Consider the following 13,382-nt stretch of genomic DNA (forward strand, 5'->3'; position numbering starts at 1 on the left):
CCATGACCCGAATCTAATGACTGTAGGTCTGGCTTACACCAAGAAAGCAAGGAGAGATTATGATTGACAAGAGGAAGGAAAGTCTCTTTTTGTTGTCCCAGAAAAGAGCAGAGTGGCTTAAAAATCTCCTTGGCAGAGTGGTGACACCAACCAAGGAAGCCCATCCATCACAGACAGAGGCATAGCCCCACATACCCAGCAGTTGGAGGTGTTGTGGAAGTCCACGTAGGAATGTGTCCATGAAATGAAAACATTGTCCTGAGTTGAAACAGAAGTTTAATTCAAAATCACGTTGATGAGGCCAAGCAGCAGGAATTGATTATGCGGCTTCATCCTGAAGAGGCTCGTCTGGGATTTTCTTTTCCGTCTTCTTCTTAAGGATGATCTTAGTCTCTCGAGGGTCAGTAGGGTCCCTCTGCTCAGTCCACTCAGCATTTTCTGGGTCTGCGTGGTATGTTCTCTTCATGTGGTGGATCCAGAGAGTGACACCTGCAACTTTAACTGCCATAGGGGTGGTTAGAACAACAGTGTATGGACCCTTCCAATGTGGGGCCAAGGAGTTGTGTTTCCAGCCCTTGACCCATACCTGATCCCTGGGCACAAATTCATGAATCTGTTCCCCAAGGAGGAATGACAGCCTTTCTTGTACAAACTTAGTTACCTGATTTATTACCTTACCCAGTTGTTCCAACTGCTGTGAAATCTCATCTCCCCTTACCTGAGGCAAATTTGTTGACACCTATTTTATTATGGGAGGGGACCTCCCATACACCATTTCATATGGAGAATAGCCATGGGACCATGGGGTCATCCTGAGTCTGAGCAGTAGTCATCAGATACAAGTCCACCCAGGAGCAGTCAGTCTCTATGATCCACTTGAAGAGTGTCTCTTTAAGTTGGTACCTTCCACATCCCAAAACTCTGGGGCCCATATGCTATGTGTAATTTCCACTTGATGTTTAAAGTTTTGCTTACTTATACTAAATCAGCTATGAAAGCTGGGCCATTGTCCAATCCAATGCTGATAGGAAATCCAAATCTGGAAATTATCTCCCTAAGCAGGCACTGGGTTACTCTGATGCTCTTTCAGTCCGGGTAGGAAAAGCTTCTACCCATCCCTAGAACATACATACCATGACCAGCAGGTAACGGTAGTGTCGATGAGGCTTCATTTCAGTGAAGTCCACTTCCAGGTGTTCAAAGGGCAGCGTGCCTTTTAGCTGAGTCCCCAGAAGTTTCTGTCTGTGTTGAGAGGCAGCACTGACCTGTGAGCAGACAGTGCAGTTCTGAGATTCTGTCCTGCATAAAGAAGAGAGGCGGGGAACCAAAAATATTTTCAGATTAGCTCTTCCAGTTTCTCATGGCCTAGGTGGGTCGCTTGGTGTGTTTGACTTACCAGAGTGGGTGCCAGCTCCTCTGGTACCAATAATTTGCCACTTGGCAATTCCCACCATCACTTTTCAGTCTTGATGGCCCCTTCTGCTTTGGCTAGTCGGTTTTGGGCTTCAGTGTATTTTGGATAGTCCAGCGTTAGCTCAGGCAGCTCTGCCAATATGAGAGCTTTAACAGGGGCTTCACTTGTCACTCTCAAGCCCTCGGCTGCTTGTTTAATGGTCTTATCTGCCAGTCTGTTTCCCCAAGCCCGGAGGTATCCTTTTTTCTATGTCCTCGGCAGTGTATGATGGCAACCCTTTCTGGTTCCCAGGCAGCATCTAATAGGGTCTTAATTTCTTCCTTATTTTTAATATGTTCTTCACTAGCTGTCAAAAGGCCTCTCTCCTTATATAGACCCCTGTGTACATGTAGTGTGGCAAAAGCATACCTGGAGTCTGTGTAAATGTTTGTCTTCTTGCCTTTTGACAGCTGGAGGGCCCGAACTAGAGCATATAGTTCAGCCCATTGAGCAGACCAGTGTGATGGCAGAGAGCTAACCTCAACGATGGTTTCTTCCATGACTACTGCATATCCCAACAATCACTGTCCTTGTTTCAGCAGGCTGGTGCCCTTGGTGTACAGGACCAAATTTGGGTCCAGGATTGGCTGGTCTCTCAAGTCAGGGCTGTGGGCATATTTCCTTGCCATCATGTGAGGGCCCACCTTCTTCCACAGGAAGGAGAGTGGCCAGATTCAGGGCCTGACAAGACTCAATAGTAACATGGGGGTTCTCACATAACAGTCCCTGGTATTGAGTAATCTGGGATGTCGACAGCCATTTATGGGGGTCCCCTCGCAGAAGAGTGTTGACCTCATGCAGGACTTTTACCATCAAATCTTGGCCCAAAGTCAGCTTGGTTGCCTCCCAGACCAGTAAGCCAACTGCAGCAACTTCCCATAAGCATCCCAGCCACCTGGTGGCAACATTGTACTGCCATTTTGGGAGATAAGCCACGGGTCTGTCCCGTGTCCCATAGCCACCTTGTCCATTTCAGTCACGTAAAGAGTAAACGGCTTAGCAAGGTCTGGCAGGCCCAAGGTGGGTGCTGATGTAATTGTACTGGGTTTGAGTTCTATTACCAGTGGGACTTGTTTTGCAAGCCTGGTGGGGAGGGGGGGTTGTATTCCACCCAGACCTCAGGGAATTGTTGAGTTAACTCTCTCTCTCTCTCTCAACTGTTTAGCCCATCCAGTTTCCCTTCTGGGAGATCGTGCAACCTCCATTCATCCTGAGAGGTTACCGAGAGGAAGAATAAATAGGTGGTTGAGCCCATGCGAAGAGTGGGTCTTTTGCGGGGGGAAGGGAGGAAGGTCACTTGTGCCCCCAATTTAGACAGCAAGTCTCTTCCCAACAAAGGTATTGGGCATTCAGGGATGTATAAAAATTAATGAGTAACTTGGTGTCCCCCCATCTGACATTTTTGGGGTAGGCTTGAGACACAGAGGCTGCATTTATCACCATCTGAGACCCAGCAGCCTCTGGATCTATTGGCGTATAAAGTCTACAGGCCTTGCACAGTCTTTCGTAGAATTCAGAGGGTGATTCACTTTCCCTTTGAATCACTTTGGAGGGTTTTGCCCTCCTTATAGGTTTTCAGGCCCCCCTCTCGAGACCTTGTAAAATAGCCACCCGATCTCTCTCCAGGTGGCCCCTCCCTTCCTCTGTGTTACAGTCCCAGTTGGGGCTCTCATCGGGGGTGGCTAGTTCTGCCCACGGCTGCAGGTTTGCAGTACCCTCAGGTGCCATTTCTCTTAACCATTTTCTGGCCTCAGTTAGGATCCTGTGTCTTTCCTCAGTGCTCAAAAGGGAGACTAGTAGTTGGATTATGTCATCCCAGGTAGTGTGGTGGGTTTGAAAAATAATCTCCATTAGCCTAATCATGGCTTGTGGCTCCTCCGAGTATGGTGGAGTGTGCCTCTGCCAGTTTAATATATCTGTAGAGGAAAATGGATGGTAATAAATAATAGGCTACAAGGGGCGGATGGTAGTGCCCACATGCTTCCTGAACTGGAGGCTGTTGTAGCTCTCTGAGGGGCATCTGTAATGGGGTTCTTTCCCCCTGTTCCTTGGCAGAGCACAGCCTCTGTCTAATTCCTATGTTTTCTTCCCCCTTTCCATCAATACTCACCAGGAAAGGTGGATACGATCTATGAGGTCCAGCTGAGGTGGAATCCTGGGGGCGTTGACCAGAGGTCTCCATCGCTGGGATCAGAGCCTGCCGAAATGATGGCTCTACGATCTCCGGGAGAGCTGGTGGAGGAGCAGCGGCTGCTGCAGGGACTTCACCTGGCCCTGCACTGGGCATTAAGGTGGCCTCTGGTCCTGGTGGAGCACTGGGAGGCAGGCGCATCATTATCCAGTATAGGGGAGGAGTCAGGTCATCCCCGTCCAAATCTTGTTGAATTTCTTTTTTATTTATTCAGTCAATTTTTGTGCCATTAATATTTTTCGCTTTGCCTTCTGGATATAGAACCTCATCCAAGGAAGAGGGTCTTGAGCTAACCCTAGCCATGAGTCAATATATGGATATTGATCCGGGTGTCCTGGCTCTCCTGTGACTACTGTATAGACTGCTTCCACTGTTTTTGAGTTCATGGTGTTCTCTGGTGGCCATCCTACTCCCATAGGGGGCCATTCGACCTCACAGAGTATGTGGAGGCGATTAGGCGTCATCTTCACCCCATAGTCTCCTCCAAATCCCTTCTTTAAATTTTTAATCCTGCACTCCAATACAGTTGCCTTACATTCACTTCCCCCAGCTTGCTTATCTTCTTGGACCTTCTTCTACTTTTCCTTTTCATTCTGTCTATGAAGTTCTTAGTACCCTATGTTCTTCTGATATTTCCACTCAATGAAACACTTAAATTACCATTCTGCTTCCTTCCTAATTGGGGTGAGAAGAGCCTTACCTGCCAGATCCCAGAGGGAGAAGGGGGATTGGTGTGTCTTTACCTGCTGGTCAGCACGACTGAACCAGAACACCACATGGTCCAAGACTGTTTCTCCCTTAACTTTTTAAAGTCCATTCTGCCTTGGTGGGCTTGATCAGGTGTAGATGAAAACACAGATGGGTTAAATATCCCATGTCCCAGGCCGTCTCCAGAAAAGCCAATTCATACTCCTTCTCCTTCTAGCCTGACAATTCTGAGGGGGTCAAGAATTTCACAGCAGATGGGATACCTCCTTGGGGAGGGCAGAATATGAGCACACAAAGACCAAGTTTCTTCTCCTAATAATCCCCTGGTGACTGCTTGGTAATAATTTTCTGCAAGATGGCGTGGACACCACCTCCTAAATAACATTCACGAATTTCCTTCCTAAGCCCTAACACGCTTGTCAACCTGTGTACCAGGCCATCACCACCACCTGCCTATTCTAGGCTCCTGTGGGTCCATGCCTCTTCTAGTCCTTCCCAGGGCGGTGATCAGGCCCCCTCTTCCACCCTGCTGGGTGGGTTCCTCCTCACCTGAGTGCTCAGTTCCCCTGCTGCCATCCACTACTGCTAACGTTAAAGGTCCAGGCGCTGAGAAACAGAATCCTTCCAGAAAGGTGAGGTGCCTTCCTCCTCTAGAAGATCCAAGCCAGAAGGCTTCTGAGTAGTCCCAAGTGGGACTTGTCTCCTCAAACTGAATTTCCCAGCCAATGCACCAAATGTTGTAGCCATGCATTCCGGGAAACAAACTCACTCAGAAGGACAATGCAGATAGTGGAGTGCAGTTTATTACACCGGTGAACCCAAGGCAGAGTCTCCTCTTAGCCAAGGACCCTGACCAGTTTTTGTGAAAAACCTTATATACCCTAAGTGTACGTGCTCAAATCCACCTCCCCAAATTCTCAGAAACTAGTCTGAACAAAGGAAAAGAAAGATACAATTAAAGTCAACCCGTGATTCGTATACCTTAAGCCTAAGTAGTTAACAGTGGACAATCATCAATAGGCCTGTGGTCATACCCCAATAAGCATTATAAAATTTATGATTCTATTTGGTTACACAGATAATTAGGGTATTCTTTTAGGTGACAGAGAGTCTAGGTATGAGCCCTGGGTTGGGGGAGGGGGTCTGGTTTTCCAGTTGGTATGTCATTTTCATAGACATATTCATGGGCATATAGCTCAAAGTCCACAGTCTGGCCCAAGATGGAGTCCTGTTTTCAAGATGGAGCCTGTTCTGGCTGTTTCCTCCTTCAAGATAACCCTGGCACCAGGTGGTCATCCTGGGCCATAAAATGATTGACATAAATCTTGAAGAAAGGCAGATTTCCATACAAATATATAGTTTCATTAACATAGATTAGGAGAACAATGTATGAGTGTAACATACTGGTTTGTCAAGTCTTCTGCCCATTTTTTGATTGAGTTTTTTTTTTTTTTTTAATTTTTGAGATTAATCTCTTGTCAGTCACTTCATTTGAAAATATATTCTTCCATTCTGAAATAACTATGAGGTAAGTACATTATGACCCAATTTTATAGATAGAAAACATGAAGCACAGGGAGGCTATCTGTCTGACCACAGTGGCAGAGGAAGGATTTGAACCCGGCCAGTCTGGCTTCTGCATCCACATTCCCAACTCCAGCAATACAGCCTTTGGAAAAAACTTCTAAACAAGCGAACCAACCAGATAAGCAGTTGGTAAATGTTTTTTTAATAGAGCTCTTTCTCCGGTATGTCCCTGTCCTCTCATATTCATCTGGATTGCTTACTTACTACAGCTGTCTCTGCTGTCATAGTAGGGTTTATTTTTACTATTTTCTGGGGAATTTCCTATATCTCCTTTCTGTATTGATTCTTTGTTTTCTGGATATCATTTCTTCTTTCTTGGTGAATCTTATTGCTTTAGTGGGAAGTAAGGAGATCCAACCAGTCAACCCTAAAGGAAATCAACCCAGAATACTCATTGGAAGGAAAGTTGCTGTAGCTCCCCAACACTTTGGCCACCCAATGGAAAAGACCTTGATGCTGGGAAAAATTGAAAGAATGGGGGTGGCAGATGGTGAGATGGCTAGATAGCATTACCAATTTGATGGACTTGAATTTGAGCAAATTCCCGGACATAGTGGAGGACAGAGGAGCCTTGCATGCTGCAGTCCATGAGGTTGCAAAGAGTTGGATACAACTTAGCTGCTAAATAATAAGACCTTTAGAAGACTTGAGGAAAGGTACATGGGAGAGAAATACTTTCTAGATCTTAAATGTCAGAAAATGTTTGTATTCTAGTTTGATAGCACTGGATATGGTGTTCACCACCCTCTTATTCTAGTTTATCTGTGACTTGTTTTTTTCCCTTTCTTTTTTACTATCTTCCTGATATTCTAAAATTTACAACTTGGTGGGTATTTTCTCATTTATTGTGCTGGGTGCTCAATAGGACTTTTCTGCATGTCTAAAAAATGTTCTTGTAATATTCCTTTTGACATTTTTCTCTTCTGCATTGTTACCATAGGATGTTGGGCCTCTTGATTTAAACCTTCTAGTTTAACCTTGTTTTCTATTTTTAAAAATTTTTGAGATATTTTATTTTCCATATATATATAAACATATAAATATATTTTTATCCATGTAATTTTAAATTTAAATTAAAATTTTATATTTTTAAAACACTTTATTATGCTAATAAAAGTGTCTGCTTATTCCTTTTTCTTCATAGTGTTGTAGCCAAGGACCCTGACCAGTTTTTGTGAAAACTTTATATACCCTAAGTGTATGTGCTCAAAGCCACCTCCCCAAATTCTCTGAAACTAGTCTGAACAAAGGAAAAGAAAGATACAATCAAAGTTAACCCATGATTCATATGCCTTAAACCTGTGATTCATATGCCTTAAGCCTCAGTAGTTAACAATGGACAATCATCAATAGGCCTGTGGTCATACCCCAATAAGCATAATAGAATTTATGATTCTATTTGGTTACTCAGATAATTAGGGTATTCTTTTAGGTGATGGAGAGTCTAGGTACAAGTCCTGGGGCTCTTCCATCCGGGGGGTCTGGTTTTCCAGTTAGTATATCGTTTCCATAGATACAGGGCATATAGCTCAAAGTCCGCAGTCTGGCCCAAGATGGAGCCTGTTCTGTCTGTTTCCTCCTCCAAATAGTATCCTGACCTTGTTTTAACAATAGCTTATCTTCTCTTTCTGAGGTCATTAAGTATAATTCTATTAAAGTTTTCTTCTTTTTAGTGTGCTGTCTCTTTTGAGTTTTCTTTCTTCCTTGCTTCCATTTTGATGTCTCTGTCTTTTACGTCAGAATCTTTCTTCAACTGTCAAGTAATCATTGGTTTTCTGTACTTATTTTTTTTAAGGTTAGGTTAAAATAAATTCTGGATGCTCAATGTGCTTAGATTTGTTTTGTTGACTGTAAAGTGCACTGTAGAATAACTGGGTGATGAGTTGGCTTTTTAATTGAGAGATTTCTAAATGTCAGGTCCTACAGGATTTTCTCTAAGCATACAATGTATTTATTTATGTAAAATTGAAGTCTTGAGAAAACTTGAGACAATTTCTATTATGGCAGCACAAACAAATTCAGTGTGAGATATGTGGTTCCTAAAACATCTCCTGCTCTGTCTGCAACTTCAACTCTGTCTCCCCACTATATTCCTTATCAAATTCTTCCTCACTACTAAATTCTTACTCATCTTAAGGTAGAGCTGTTTGGTTCTTGCTGACCTACGTCCTCAGAATTCTCTTTCTACCCCTAGTCAGCTTTATAAATTATTTTCCTACAGGAAGGCAGTCTAACCAATAGAAGAATTATTCTTCAGTTTCTGCCACATACTGAAACATCAACTGTTGAGGTGAAAAATCTAATAGTTACATGATAGCTATTATAACAGAGAAGGCAATGGCACCCTACTCCAGTACTCCTGCCTGGAAAATCCCATGGACGGAGGAGCCCAGTGGGCTGCGGTCCGTGGGGTCGCTGGGAGTCAGACACGACTGAGCGACTTCACTTCCACTTTTCACTTTCATGCATTGGAGAAGGAAATGGCAACCCACTCCAGTGTTCTTGCCTGGAGAATCCCAGGGACAGGGGAGCCTGATGGGCTGCCATCTATGGGGTCCCACAGAGTTGGACACGACTGAAGTGACTTAGCAGCAACTTAGCAGCAGCTATTATAAACCTGACTTCTGGATTGATGCCAACTTATATACAACCCTTACTTCTGTATAACATGTAATCACTGCATGTAGATCCATTCTACTCATTAAGATAATTACATACATATTAATTACATTTATCTTGATGTACATTCATCTCCTTTTTCAGTGATTCTGCTGAAACCACATGTTTATTTATCCTCTTGATGATTGAGATTTTCTACATATTGGAACAGTCACACTAGGCTGTCCTGGATAGGACTTTCAATTCAACGCTCTGAACCTCTCAACAATACATTTGCCAGGAATTCCTCCCCCAGTCCTCAAGATCTAGAAACACAGTAGTGATGGACATAGCTGGATCCTTAAACATGATTTCCTTCATGTGGAATCAAATACTTGATTTTCTGGTGTTATTATAACTAGACCTCCTAGCAGCATTTAATACACTGGATTGCTTTTTGCTTCTTAAAGTTTCCCTTGATACCACATTTTCCTGGTTGTGTTTCTATCTCCTATCACACTAGCCACTCTTCCCTCTCCTCCTTTATTAGGTTGACCTCCTCAAGGTCAAGAGTACTCCAGGATCCTGTTTACTCACCCCATCTCTACTGTCTATCAGGTCTCTTTAGGTGATTCCATCTAGTTCATATTTTTACACTAATGACTCCATGCATTTATCTTCAATTCTGTTGTATCTCCAGACTTCCCTGGTGGCTCAATGGTAAAGCATCATCCTGCCAATGCAGGAGACTCGGGTTCCATCTCTGGGTTGGGAAGATCCCCTGGAGAAGGAAATGGCAGCCCACTCCAGTATGCTTGCCTGGAAAATCCCATGGACAGAGGAGCCTAGCAGGCTACAGTCCATGGAGTCACAAAAGCCACACACAATTAAACAACATATTGTATTTTCATGACTCCTGACTCTAGTTGCCTACTCTCAGATCTTTATACAGATGTTCAATAGACATCCAGTGCTTAGCATGACGACTATCAAACTCCAGAGCCACTGCTATCTGTACACATCTTAACTAACCCTTATATCTCTCTTTCTTTCTTCCCATTTTAGAAAATGGCACCAACATCCAGCCACTTGCTCAAGCTCCAAATCTGACAATTACCCTTGAAATTCTTTCACTTAACCCACAAAAGCCATTTATCTATAAATACTATTGATTCTACTCCCATAAATGTCTTAAATCCGTCCAATCTTCTGTATTTTCTTGACTCTTACCTTAAAGAGATCATAGTATTTCTTCTAGACTACCGCAGTAGCTTCTTACCTGGGATACCTGCTTCCAGCCTTGTACAGAGCAATCCTGGTAAACTTTTAGAGGCATAAATCAGACCCTGCTACTGCTTGAAATCCTCCAAAAGTCTTTATGATTTACAGAACCATACATGTTCTCACTTGTCTATCAATCCTTCATTTGGTTCCTCACAACACAAGCTCATTCCTTCCTCAGAGTCTTTGAACCAGCCCTTCTTCTGCCTGGGAGCTTCTCTCATTTTTACAGGGCACATTCAATAATCTCAAGTAAAAAGTCGCCTCCTCAGAGAATCCTTCATAGGGGACCCACCTAGACTGCTCATTCAATCACTTTCTTTACCATCAGCCTATTTTTAATTCTTTGGGTAACACTTATCACTGTCTGATATTTTTCTTTCTTGTCCAGCCCCCACCACTTCTTGAGAAAAGTGACCTCATCTGTCTCATTCAACTTGTTTCATTAGTACCTGGATCTACAAACACACACACAAAAATCACTCAATGCCTATTTGTTGAATGGATGAACAGATGGATGAAAGGCATCTTAGAGGTCAGCTAGTCCAACCTCTTCACTTTTAGAGGTAAGAAACCAGACAGAAAAGCAACTTGCTAAAGGTGCTTATTGTTATCTTGCTATTTGGCTTACTTTTTTAAATTTGTTCATTGTTTTAGTGACCTCAGCCACATCCCAAAGCAACTATCTTTAATTACACTCTTGGCTCTACCAATTTCATCTGTTTATCATCTCACCCTAGGGCCATATCTTATTAGCATTACCCCACCTGAGGGTGCTTTGGACAGGAGCCAACTATATGTTCTATTGTCAGCTGCCATTCACACAGGTCATAATTTCCTGGGGCAGTGATAAGCTTTGTTTATAAACTTGGGGAACTGACTTTTTAGATGTTTTCTCCTGCTGATCCACTAAAATCCCACCTTCTTACCAAACTAAATACTTGATAGTTTCTGTGTATAGGGTAGAATTATAAATCTAGCATGTTTACAGGGTAATTATGGTTTGGTAGAAAGAGCTTTGCCTTGGGAAACCTGGATTTTCTCCATTTCTATTACTAGAAGTTGTCTGAGTTTAAGCAAGCCCTTAACACTCTAAGCTTCAATCTCGTAGCCTGTCCAGCTTTGCTGTGAGCAGGGAAACAATAAAAATGACAACAAAACCCAAACAACCAACAGCCAACTGTCTCACTTCCTCTCTCTCTTCCCTTATTTGGAATAATAAGTATGAACATTCACTTTACAAGGATTAAGGGAATTCATTAATAATCCAGTTAGTTGGATTGAATCAACTCATGAACGTGAAAACATTTTGCTAAGTGTACAATGCAATGCAGCCACAAGGCATTCAGTGTAAGGGATTGCTTACATCAATCAGTTTCTAATGTTTTAAAAACACAGCCCTCAGTAATTGTGATTTTTGGTTAAGTCCCTGTTTGTTACATGTTAGACTTTCAAAACAGCAGTCTTCTTATCCAATATATTTCGAATACTTTCAATTACTTTTTAATATAAGTATTATGTTCACTGTAACTAATCCAAATGGTCTAAAATGAACATGAAAAGTGCTACTCTTTCACTTCAAGCCCACAAGTATAAGCCCCAGACATAAGCAGTTAGCATTAGCTTATTATTTTTAGTTACTACCACTACTGCTCATCATAGCTCATATATAACGTAATAGCTCACATAATTAGTTTAGTATTATTATGTGAATCCAAGATTGTTATAAGCACTTTTCATAGGAGTTCATTTTGATGCTCACAATGACTCTACTGCTTACGTATTACCGTTACCCTCATTCTATATGTGAACAAGCTGAGGCACAGAGTTGGGACGCTAATTGCCCAGTGTCACACAGGCGTTTGAGCTCAGGCAGACTGGCTCCAAAGGTCACGCTCCCAGTCACTATGAAGAGTATATCTCAGAAACCTTCCATTTGTGTGTATAGAGATCTGTATGATTTGAGTGCTTACAGAACACTCCGTTGTATGATGTAGCTTATCAACTCCTATCTTATGAGAATTTTTATTCTCTTCCAGATTTTTCATTACTAGAAATAAACTGCAAAAAATGAAACCATCATGGACAACCTAGTGCTTTTGTGAGAGTGGGTGTCTATGGCACATGCAGCTGAAACAAGGGAGCTACGCACTAACCTTTTCTGAGCACCACCACCACACTGCCTTGCATAATGAGCACTTATTTTCACCTGCAGTCTACCACTCACCAGAATCACTGTGAGAACCAGTTATTTTTATGTGCTTCTGTTTTTTCCCTCTGTGTTTTACATCTGATTGCTCTGCTGTTTGACAAAGAATTTTACCACCCGGTAGATGCAGCATCTGGGGAAGCTCCTGTTCCTGTGGGGTGACGTCTCTGCTTCTGGGCATAAGGTGAGGAGGCATCTGGCGACCTCCCTGCTTGTGCTGCCTGGTACCCTGAGGCTCTGGAGAAATTACTGTGCGATTGTTCACCTTGGCTCAGCTTGAGAGCTACTGTGACAGATTTATTGGCTCTGAAACATTTATCCAAGCAGAACCTCTAAACCAATATACGTTTGCACTCACACACACTCTAGGGAGAGGGGGAGGAGAAGTCTAAGGAGTGGAACTCTGCAGAGATGTAAGTCCACCCCTCACTTCACTCTTGCAAATTTGAGAAATGAAATGCATCATTTCTTCCAACCTCAGGTGTGTTTCTTTTTTTAACCAGTTTTTCTCAGTCAGTTGGTACAGAAAAAAAAAAAAAGTACATTAATAAAAGGAAATTAATGAGGTCACTCAATCAACTATTTCATTATTTGTTTTGTAAGAGAAAATATTGAATAGTCTATGATTCTTGCCTCTAAAGAAACTCAATCTGCTTCAACTTTTGTAGGAATGAAGAACATATAAGAAATAATCAGTAATAATATTATCGCTATTTTCTTGATGAGAAAAACAAAAGCTTAGAGTGAATATGTGACTTAGCAGAGCTTACTCAAGAATAAATAATAAACGGTTCAAACTCTGGCTCCAGTATCAAAGGTCATGTATTCTCTATTGCACTTGCTGGCAGTCTTCAGACCTGACTAATGCAGGTTTCTAGTTCCAACCAGACATCCTGTAGTACACAGCAGGGTGTCTGCATTGGATAGGACCCAACAGCTAGGGGTCGTGGTTTTTAAACACACGACTAGAATAACTTTCCCTTGGGTCTGTGAAAGGTGAGGAGGTAGAACTGTGAAATTCATGCATAAAGCTAGGACTGAGAAAGAACTGCTGTCACTACAGAAGGTGACTATGATGCTTCATTCACTCACGACAAAAGCAACTGGCAAAGTTCTCACTGATGAGATATCTGGATGGGAAGAATTTCCCCATGATAAATGGCAATTTAAAGATATAAGTTATACACAGAGCTAGAATCCACATTTTAGACTATTTTCATAACATAGGAACCCCAAATGGGGATATTTATGTACATACTGGAAATATTTCATACCAGTGAAACTCCTGGAATTCTCAGAAGAATCAAATGTAAAACTTCTCTGATAGTTACTACCAAATACACAGGGATTCCACA

The 13,382-nt window shown here is 42.5% G+C and overlaps 1 long non-coding RNA gene across 2 annotated transcripts in view; it reads left to right on the forward strand.

Annotated features, from left to right (window-relative positions):
* The window catches only part of LOC109562922 (uncharacterized), a 59,330-nt gene extending 46,733 nt beyond the window's left edge, over positions 1-12,597 (forward strand). For both annotated transcript variants that reach the window (XR_011568044.1, XR_011568045.1), the window contains 2 exons: positions 10,210-10,384; positions 11,858-12,597. This is a non-coding gene — a long non-coding RNA (uncharacterized lncRNA). The remainder of the gene's footprint in view (positions 1-10,209; positions 10,385-11,857) is intronic.
* The last annotated feature ends 785 nt before the right edge of the window (positions 12,598-13,382 follow it).

The sequence above is a fragment of the Bos indicus genome, chromosome 8, assembly GCF_029378745.1.
Source record: "Bos indicus isolate NIAB-ARS_2022 breed Sahiwal x Tharparkar chromosome 8, NIAB-ARS_B.indTharparkar_mat_pri_1.0, whole genome shotgun sequence".
NCBI classification, from domain to species: domain Eukaryota; kingdom Metazoa; phylum Chordata; class Mammalia; order Artiodactyla; family Bovidae; genus Bos; species Bos indicus.